This window comes from Notamacropus eugenii, chromosome 1 (assembly GCF_028372415.1).
Source record: "Notamacropus eugenii isolate mMacEug1 chromosome 1, mMacEug1.pri_v2, whole genome shotgun sequence".
In the NCBI taxonomy this organism is placed as follows: domain Eukaryota; kingdom Metazoa; phylum Chordata; class Mammalia; order Diprotodontia; family Macropodidae; genus Notamacropus; species Notamacropus eugenii.
The window spans coordinates 386,120,743-386,130,686 of record NC_092872.1 but is presented as its reverse complement, the minus strand read 5'-3'; the positions used below and the strand labels follow the sequence as shown (position 1 = coordinate 386,130,686).

Genomic DNA, 9,944 nt, shown 5'->3' with positions numbered 1-9,944 from the left:
GGGCCATCTCTAAGTCATCTTGATCAATATCTTGCCAGTGGATCCAGATGGCTCCAGAGGAGAACAGCACAGATCTCCCTCACTTAAATCCAATTTAGTTGCATGTCAGGACATTACTTCCTTGATGTCATGGTCCTCCTCAATAACAAAGGACAAACAACCACCTCAGATATAGTACTCTACTAGTGCCTTTCTAACGTCTATAGCTAGCATTTTCTCCATTATGAGGAGTCACACTTCCTGAAATTGCTTCTTCTCTTGTGTGTCTATACTTCTGTATCCAATTTCACTATTTATCTGTTTGTTTTCATTGTTCCTTTCTTTGCTTCCAGCTAGGGGCAGCTAGGTGGTGCAGTGGATAGAGCACCAGTTCAGGAGTCAGGAGGACCTGAGTTCAAATCTCACCTCAGACACTTGACACTCACTAGCTGTGTGACCTTGGGCAAGTCACTTAACCCCAGTTGCCTCATCCTGGGTCATCTCCAGTCATCCTGATAAATATCTGGCCACTGGACTCAGATGGCTCTGGAGGAGAAGTGAGGCTGGTGATGTGCACAGCCTTCCCTCACTCAAAACAAAGTCAAGTGCAAGTCATGTCATTAGTTCTCTGATGGCATGGTCTTCTTCGGCAACAAAGGACGAACATACACACAGGCTTCCAGCTATATTATGGCTATTTTATTATTCCGGTCACTCCAATAACACAGTCAATATAAGTGGAAGGCGTTATACTTCTGATTTCAACCTCTCCCACCCTTTCTCACATCTTGCTGCCCTCTCATATGGAAGCAAGGATTTGCCTTCCTGTGGGACAATAGGGTCTGAGGTCCTCCTCTCCCCAACTAAAGTCTGCTCCCACTAGACTGGATTCCTCTGAACACTATTAGAGTGCCTACTGCTATAATGCCTTTTGTAGAAATTCCTCTTGTTCTATTATTGTGGGAGGACAGGTCAAGGGAGAGAGTGGAATAAATGGAGGACAGGATAGGACAGAGGGAAATGTGGTTAGTCTTTCGCAACATAACTATTATGGAAGTGTTTTGCATGGCTGCACATGTATGACCTATATTGAATTGCTTGTTTTCTCAATGAGAGTGAGTGAGGAGGGGGGAAGGGACAGAATATGGAACTCAAAGCTTTATTAATGAATGTTAAAAATTGTTTTAGCATACAACTGGAAAATAAGATGTACAGACAATGGGACATAGAAATCTATTTTGCCCTACAATAAAATAGAGGGGAAGAGCATTGGAAAAGGAGGAGTAATAGTAGACTGGAGGAAGGGGTGAATGGGGTACATGCTGTCCTGGGGTGGGGGGTGGAGAGAGATGGGGAGAAAATTTTGATTTCAAATTCTTGTGGAAGTGAATGTTAAGAACTGAAAAATAAGTAAGTTATATATATATTTTTAAAGAAATTCCTCTTGTTCTTTAAATCTCTCAGAAGTGTAGTTAGGATATTTAGTTGGAGACTTTCAGCCAGATTGTCTGAAAGAATGAAAGAAAGTTGTCCAGCTTCTTCACGCCTCCTCCAGCAAAACTCTAAAATCTGAAACACATCAAATAAAAAAGCCTATGAGAACCTACCGTACATGACTTCTTCCTCCTAAGAAATGCACAAAAAGGCAGCTAGCAGCCCACTGGCAACCGGAAATGGGGCTACCAGAAAAGCAGAGAACACTTGTAATCAGCAAACAATAAGCACAATTAAAAATTCGAATTCTTTACAACTCTCAGTCAGTTGTATGGTTGAAGATAAAATCTGCTATATAAAATTGTCTGGAAAAGGCTGTGTTGCTTTCTGAAGCACTACAGATGAACAATGAACCGTCCTGAGAATAAAATTGGAGAAAAGAGTGGGCTAGATAACATTTGGGAATTTGTGCAGGACTTTCATTGATTTCCAAGTCGCTCCCTAACAAAAAAGTTGATTTTTTTTAACATCAAGATTCTCCTGATCCTAGTGAATTCATGGAATGTCATGATCATAGATTTACAACTAGAAGAAGGGCATCTAGTCCAACCCTTTCATTTTAAAGCTGTAAAAATTGATGCCTAGAGAAATTAGGTGACTTGGCCAGGGTCACAAAGGAACTATCAGAAATGAGATTTAAACTGAGAGCCTTTTATTCCAGAGCTTTCTCCCATACCCTTTGATATCCCAATGATATATTTAGTATATTTTTAAAAAAGTTCTATGTCACTTCTAGCCACAAATGAAAATAAACTTTAAATATTTTATATTTAAAACAATACTAGCATAATATATGCTAACTGACTTTAGAATCAGGACATCCGGATTCAAGTCTCTCCTCTAACAAATCCGGCTGCACAAATCTAGGCATGTTGTATATGCTCCAATTACTCTAAAACTGAAAATTACAGGTGAGCTGCAAATCTACATTGGTGGAAATCTACATTTCACCATGGAAACATATGTGCACTGATGAAATTACAAGATTAGCCCCAATTTTAAAATATAATTTTTTCTTACGTATGCACCTATCTCCTCAAAAAAATATAAGTTCCAGGAAGGTGGGTTTGTTGTTGTTTGATTGCTGACTTTGTATTTCCAGAAGCCTAGAAGAGTGGCACAGATTAGGAATTTAGTAAATTCTTATGGAATTGAATTGAAGCAGGGCTAGAGAGAACTCATTCCAGGAAAAGGGGGAAAAAGGATCACTGCTGCCCTCTACTGTTGAGGAGAAATCGAGCAAATAAAACCAAAAGCACAGATGATTTCCTATAGCCTTTCTTTCACTCTCACCTGGATTGCTGTTCTTAGTGATGTCATTAATATTGATTAAGCATTAAAAGAGGGGGTGACTGAAAATGGGAAACAAATTCCACACTATGTCCCTGGCCTTGTAATGAAAGTATGCTGTCTAAGGTATTAATGAGCTAATTCAAGTATGAGATGAAAAACAAAGAACAGGAAACAAGAAGTAGAATATGTTTGTTTCAAATATATTTGTGTTGATCAATGAGAAATAACAGATATAGTGTGAGGTTAGATTTGGAATGAGGAAGATCTGAATTCCAGTCCCACCTCTGACGTTACCATCTGAAAGACCCTGGTCAAATCACTTAACCTTCCTGATACCTGTTTCCTTATCTGTAACATAGGGATAATCATACCTGAAGAACTTACCCCACAGGATTGTTGTCAGGGTCAGATGACATCCTGTATGTTACATGCTGTGCTAATTCTGCAGCACTCCACAAATAGTAGCTGTCATTATTACTTGCCTTCTCCTGAAACACCACTTTTTGTTACAAAGATTATTGCTCACAGCTACTGTAACACTTTTTCCTTTTCTCTAGGATTCCTAAGGACTGCTTGGCTTAATGAAAATGTAACATAACTGTTCCTGTATTCTAATTTTCATCAAAGTTTTCTAATTTGCATTATTTTATATATGGAGTCACAGAATATCAAGGTTGGGAAGGACCTTTGTCATAAGGGATAACTCTGAAAAAAAAGGCAAAGATACATGGGGGAATTTGGGTGATATAAAAACAAAAAATACAATCTTTTTTTTGAAAAAAAAGTAAACTAATCAGTCACTCCACTCATTTACAGATGAGAAAAGAAACCCAGGAAGGCAAAAGGAACCAGGCCAAAGTCCCACAGATAGAAGTATGACAAATCACAGATGAAATGACCGAGGAAACAAAGGTTTGAGCTTCTGAGCATATAGATTTACTAAGCAATGCATGCCAACTGCACAACCAATTGGGACCAGGTCCCTCACCCTTGGTACTAGATGCCGAATATAGGGGGAGACAGATTTTTATTCATTAAAAACAATCAAATAAGACCAATTAATTAAAACAAAACAATTAACCAAGATACAATACTAGGTAATATGATTTCTAATTGGAGGAAAGATTAGAGACTTTCCAAGTTGAGAGGGGAAGAAGGAACAGGTACAATTCCCTGAAATCAGATAAAGAGGTGTCTGTATTCAATCAAAGGAACACGGAAATAGTAATTGATTGACCACTACAGGGCCAGTTTTTAAGACATGTAAACTTCTTGAAATGTATAACTGAGAAAATTCCTTGCATCAGTCTTTGGATCTGAATAAGTTTCTGGTCAGCATAACCTTGTTGATATTTGTCCTTTGTTCTCAAAGAGGACCAGAACATCAGGGAGGTGATGCCATGACATGTAAGTGAATCAGATTTCAGTGAGGGCAGGCTATGCAAAGTCACCAGTCTTAGTTTCTCCTCCAGAGCCATCTGGGACCAGTGGCCAGATATAAATTAGGACGACTAGAGAGGGCCCTGTCAGCATAACCTAGGTCCTTCGTTGAGTCTCTAAGTAGCAGGTAGAGGTGGTCCAGCTTCCCAATCACGCAGGGCTAGGTTCAAACAATGCAATAAGTTTTTCTCCCAATTCCCACAACTGAATAAAGTTTTCTCACAAGACAGAAATTGAACTAGACCCATAATTGAAGAGAAAGGGAACATAGCTAGTTCCAGAATTGAGTCACAAGATGAAGTCGGTGTGGTTCTCTCCATTCCCTCTACCTCTTACTGTTCTAATTCCTTTAAGTAGGTGGAAGAGTCAAAACTTGAACCCCATGTTTTCTGATTCTAAGGTTACTGATCTTTCTTTTACATCATGCAGCATCCAGGACTCAACTTAGAGCACCATTTGGAGGACCTGTTAGGCACAGGGCCTCCCTAGGACTCCAGAGACACAGACTTGGGGTAAGTTATGTGCTCCTGCATTATAATTCCTGTCCACTAGAGATGTCTCTGAAGTACATGTAATTTATATTTGTATTCCTGGTGTCTCATGTAATTCCTAGCACATAGTAGGGGATATAAAGTTAATGCATTTCACACACACACACACACACACACACACACACACACACACACACACACACTCACACACTTCTGCTTACCCTGGGATGCAGAGCCAACGTGTCTATTCTCTGAAAGATCTGCCCAACGATGACAAAAAGTAGAAGCAGTCAATGTTGAAGGGACTGTGGAAATACAGGTAAACTCATGCCTTCTCCTTTTGAATGTCCCAAGGGCTTTAATCTTTTTAAAAATTAAATTAAAAATTTAAAATTCTGAACACAAACACCAAAAAAAGAGCGTTTCCATATACATAACAGGACAAAAAAAGAGGATTGCATGATATTATGAATCCCCATTTCATATTGCATGCATTTCAAATTATAAAAGGTATACAACAAATTACACACTAATTCCCAAACTCTCCTACTTTTTAGATTCCTCTGAACTTCCTTCTGTTCTCTGTTGTGCATTTCAGACCATATTTCAATGGCCTTTTTAAAAAAAACCACATTATGAATCTTCACTTCCTAATCCCTGCTCTTCATTAAAAAGGGCAACAATTAAAAGAAAAAAATCCTTTGAAACTCTAACCTACCTATGAGGCAAAACAATCTCAGGATGCACAGCAATGCATGTTTTCAAAACAATGTATGTATTCATGAATCTTTGTGTGTATTCATGTGTGTTCATGACTATAAATAGTACACAGAGAATTCTACAAAGAAGATAAGAGGTATAGAGTTCAAGAGATGATAAATTCTCCCTCTTGAGGCTACTGCTTGTACCCTGAGGGACTAGGAGTACTGATGACTGTGAAGAAATGGCTGGCAATACGGATGTGGTATTGTGAACTACATCCAGTAGAGTAAGATGCCTCCTCATTGTCAGTTAGCCAATAAACATTTATTAAAGAACTACTATGTGGTAGGCACTATGCTAAGTATGTGCATGGAGGAGGATACAAAAAAAGGAAAAGGAAAGGAGCTCACCAGCTGATGGGGGAAGAAAACACACAAAAAGGAACTAAAAGGGAGCAGAATGTCTGGATGCAGGACATGAAGACCCTTGGACGTCTACTGAGTTCTTCCAGTCAGGGCACCAAATCTTATTATTTTTATCAAATTTTTCCTCACTTAAAAGTCCCTTCTCCCTCCTCCTTTAGCCTTATGATTAGCTTCATTTCAGTCATCCTCTGGCCTATACCTTAGGGAGTCTTAGGTAGCCGAGTAGATAAGGATAAAAGTGAAAGTAGCCTAAGGCCCACTCATTGTTTTGGAGAGGCCTCTTCCAATTAAATTGAGGAATTCACACACCTACAATTTCTAGGGTGGGGCATGACTTTGACTTTTAGACTTTGTATGACTTCAACTTTTTCTGGTCTTCCCTAGAACTACTTCTTCCTCCTCAGCTTTAACTATTGACGTCCCTATCTTCCTTTAAGTCCTTTATTTTATTGGAAGCCTTTCCTAAAATCTTTTAATTCTAGTGCCTTTTCTCTGTTAATTATTTCCTATTTATTCTGCATATATATAACTTCCTTTGTACACATTCGTATTCATATTACCTCTTCCAATAGATTGTAAGCTCCTTGAAGGCAGGCTGTCTTTTGTCTCTTTTTGTTGCCCTAGAACTTAGCACTGTGACTGGCACATTAAGTGCTTAATAAATATTTAATGATTTAATGACTTTCACACAAATAATAACCATTACCTGATTTATAACCTAATTCACTGAGAACATATTTGAAAGTATATTGATGTATTAGGAATAAATATATTAGGCTGAGCAACTCCATTTGGTTTTCAACCTCCATTTTATGACTAAATAGTCCATATATAAGCTATTTTGTTCTCCCTGTAATAAGATAAGCACTTGAGTGGTATAGTTTGGCCCACAAATCTGTTAAATGATTGGGGGCCATCTCCAGGGGCCATCTATATCATGCCACTGGACCCAGATGGCTTCAGAGGAAAATAGTGAGGCTGGTGACTTTGCACATCCCTCCCTCACTTAAATCCAGTTCACTTTCAAGTCATGGCATCATCTTCCTGAAGTCATTGTTATCTTCTAGAAAAGGACAAAGAGCAGCAAGTAATCACTAATGACTATTCCCCAAATCTGGTAAGTAACAGTTAAGTACCTGCAAATTGCATCAAGTATGTTGTCCCAAATCTTCCAAAAGTCCCAACGTTTAGTAATGACATTAGGAAACTAAAACTTTGATTGGTAGTTCTGTAATGGATAATTTCATCAGTAGCTTAGGTAACTAATCACCAGTCAGAACATAGACATAACTTGGGAACTCCCTTCACCAGAACCATAAAAGCCCGCAGCACTAGAGACCCAAGCCTTCACCCTGCTCTTGTGTTTCAACTAAGGCAGGCTTCTGAACATTCTCTCAAGAACAGTGCAAAGTGCCAGTTATGGAGACTCACCAGAAAGCCACCTCCTCAGGAGCAAAGGAAGGAAGGAAACTTTCCATGAGCACTGGGATGAGACTTAAGACCTTTAGGAATCAGGTTGCTGGCTTGTTCCTAGAGGGGTTGATGATATTAGTGTATTATCAGCCTATTAATAAGCATAATAATGACTAAATGTGGTGGCAGTAAAAATTTGGGCAAAAAATACTAACCCTTAGCATTTGCTTCCTGTGTTCTTTGTTCTTGGCATGTGGAGTTAAGGATCTCTTACTCAGGACACAGCTGGCCTCAGACCTGGGTTTCTGAGGGAGCAGCATGGGGGATTCCTTCTGCTGGTCCTCAGGCCAAGGTTCCTGCCCAGAACAAAAATAACAATAGCACTAGCCTAACAATTTAAGATTTGCAAAGTACCTCCTTATATATTGACTTATTTGATTCAGGGGCTGGAGAAGGTGCAAGCTGCAGTTAAGCAGTGTCCAGTAGTGACCAGTGGGACAAGGCACAGACAAGAAGAATCCAGGAAAGTCCAACAGCATCCAGTCAAAACTTCACCACCAAGAGCAGTAGAAGCAGCACCAAAACGAACAGATCTGCAGGCTTTTGGAGAGGTAAATATCCCTTTCTGGCTTCCCTTCCCTATGAGTGCCTTGGTCTCACATGTGTTTCCTATATGAGCTTTCCTATTTGTGATCTCTGTTTGTGTTAACTCTTCCCATTGACGTCGGTTATTAGTGGGAAAGTTTGAACTGTTCATTTATGGAAATGTTTAGCTGCTACTTTTTTTAAAATTATATTTCAGCAATGTTTTTGCTTTGAGCTTATCATATACTCTGGGTGACTATTGAAAGTAAATACATCATTGAGGGTTTGTGGGCCATAGTCTTAGGAATTCAGGTCTTCCCTATACCTTGAAATTCTGTGGTAGCCAACCTCTCCTGAAGGGCAGGGACTGGGTTTTGGTCTTTCTTTGTATGCCCAGTGCTCATCCTAAGTGGGTACCTGCATAGACTTTGGCCTAAAGGGGCCAAGATCTCCCAGTGCATCTTGGGTTATCTCCAGTCACCCTGATGAATATCTGGTCACTGGATTCAGATGGCTCCGGAGAAGATAGGCTGGTGACCTGCACCACCCTCCCTCAGTCAAAACAAAGTCAAATGCAGTCATATCATCATTTCTCTGACAGCATGGTCTTCTTCGGCAATGAAGGATGAACACAAATGCTTAGCATAGTTCCTATCACTCAGCCTCATAGATGTAATTTCCGGGTAATTAATCATTTTATTAATAATGCCAGCATGTTTATTAGTAAAAGATGGTCATTTACCTATTTCTCTTGGACCAAAGATTATCTTGGTTGCGGCTCAAGCTTGTATGCCCATTGGAAGAGGAATGTTTACAAGGGTAGCCATCAATTCTGATTAGCTAACAGTGAGATTATGTGGATTTCAAGGAGGGGGCTCATCCAGGAACTTTGATTATGTCACTTCCTTCCTAAATTACTGCCTTGGGCAATCTATTCAAAGAACTGATTCCTCACCCAGTGCAAAATAACTTCTCCAACCACATAGGGTCTGAACAAGAAAGTTCAGTCTCATTATCAATAACACTCCTTGAGAGACTGAACTTTTAAAATCAGGACTTAAGAAAAAAGGGGGGAATGGCCCCAAATCATTGATTATTAACAATGATTTCTCTCACTTTTATTGACTGACTCCCCCTGGGGTACTACATTTTTATCCCCTACTAGATTTCCCTGCTTTTCCAGCCTCTGGGATATCTTTTTGGATTCCCCCACTTGGATTGCATTTTATATTGGTGGTCATCTTTCACTACAGAAGTAGTTGCCAATTTTTGTTTGTTTGTCCTGAGAATCCTTTTCACCAGGAACAACAAAAAAGAAATGTGTTGTGAACCCCTAGGATAATTTAATACACTACCCACTGGACCACCTAGAGGTTTTGAACGGTGCCTACTGGGTTGTATAATGATAGCTAACATTTGTGTAGTATTTGCTAAGCACCTTACAGTCCTCCCACTGGATCCTCACAGCCACCCTGGGAGACAACTTCACTTTATAGACGAGGAAACTGAGGTAGAGGTTGAGGGGCTTGCCCACCCTTGCCCAGTTAGCGCATGAAGCCACACTGGCACTCAGGCTTTGCTGACTCCAAGCCTGATTTCTACCTCTGCCTTGAAGGCAGAGACCACCCATGGGAGGAATTGGGATCCACAGCTCTAGGAGCACCTATTTTATGTTGCACACTGCGACAGCTGCGCCTACCTGTAATGGAAAGGACTGGTGAATTTCAGGGTCTGAGGCTGCCTTCGACCCTAAAGGTGTGAACACAGGCAGGTCACGTGATTTGTTTTCTCCTCCATAAAATGGGGAGAATGCCGACTGCGGGGACCCGCCTCTCATGGGGTCTCAACGGAATTCAAAGGAGTTTAACAAAAGTGTGTCTAGTGTGTACCAAACTTCAGAGCTAGAAGAACAATTACTGTTTTTTTAAAGTTTTTTAAATTACTGAATTTTTACATTTTAAAGTATTTTTCAAAGTATCTCCTTTCCATGATTTTTCCCCCACTATTTTTCTTTCCGATTTTAAATACTAGCGGCCGTATCAGCCGTGACTTTCGACAAAAGGTTCCCTTGATTTGCCTCTCTGGAAAAATTCCCCCCAAGAACTTTCAGTCCCGCAAAAGT

General features: G+C 40.0%; 1 long non-coding RNA gene across 1 annotated transcript; it reads right to left on the bottom strand.

Moving 5' to 3' along the window:
• Positions 1 to 656: 656 nt before the first annotated feature.
• Positions 657 to 9,927, bottom strand: LOC140518561 (uncharacterized). The gene is made up of 4 exons (XR_011971954.1): positions 9,522 to 9,927; positions 7,453 to 7,593; positions 7,256 to 7,354; positions 657 to 1,548 (listed from the first exon to the last, which is right to left on the bottom strand). It is a non-coding gene; the product is annotated as an uncharacterized lncRNA (long non-coding RNA).
• Between the last annotated feature and the right edge of the window lie 17 nt (positions 9,928 to 9,944).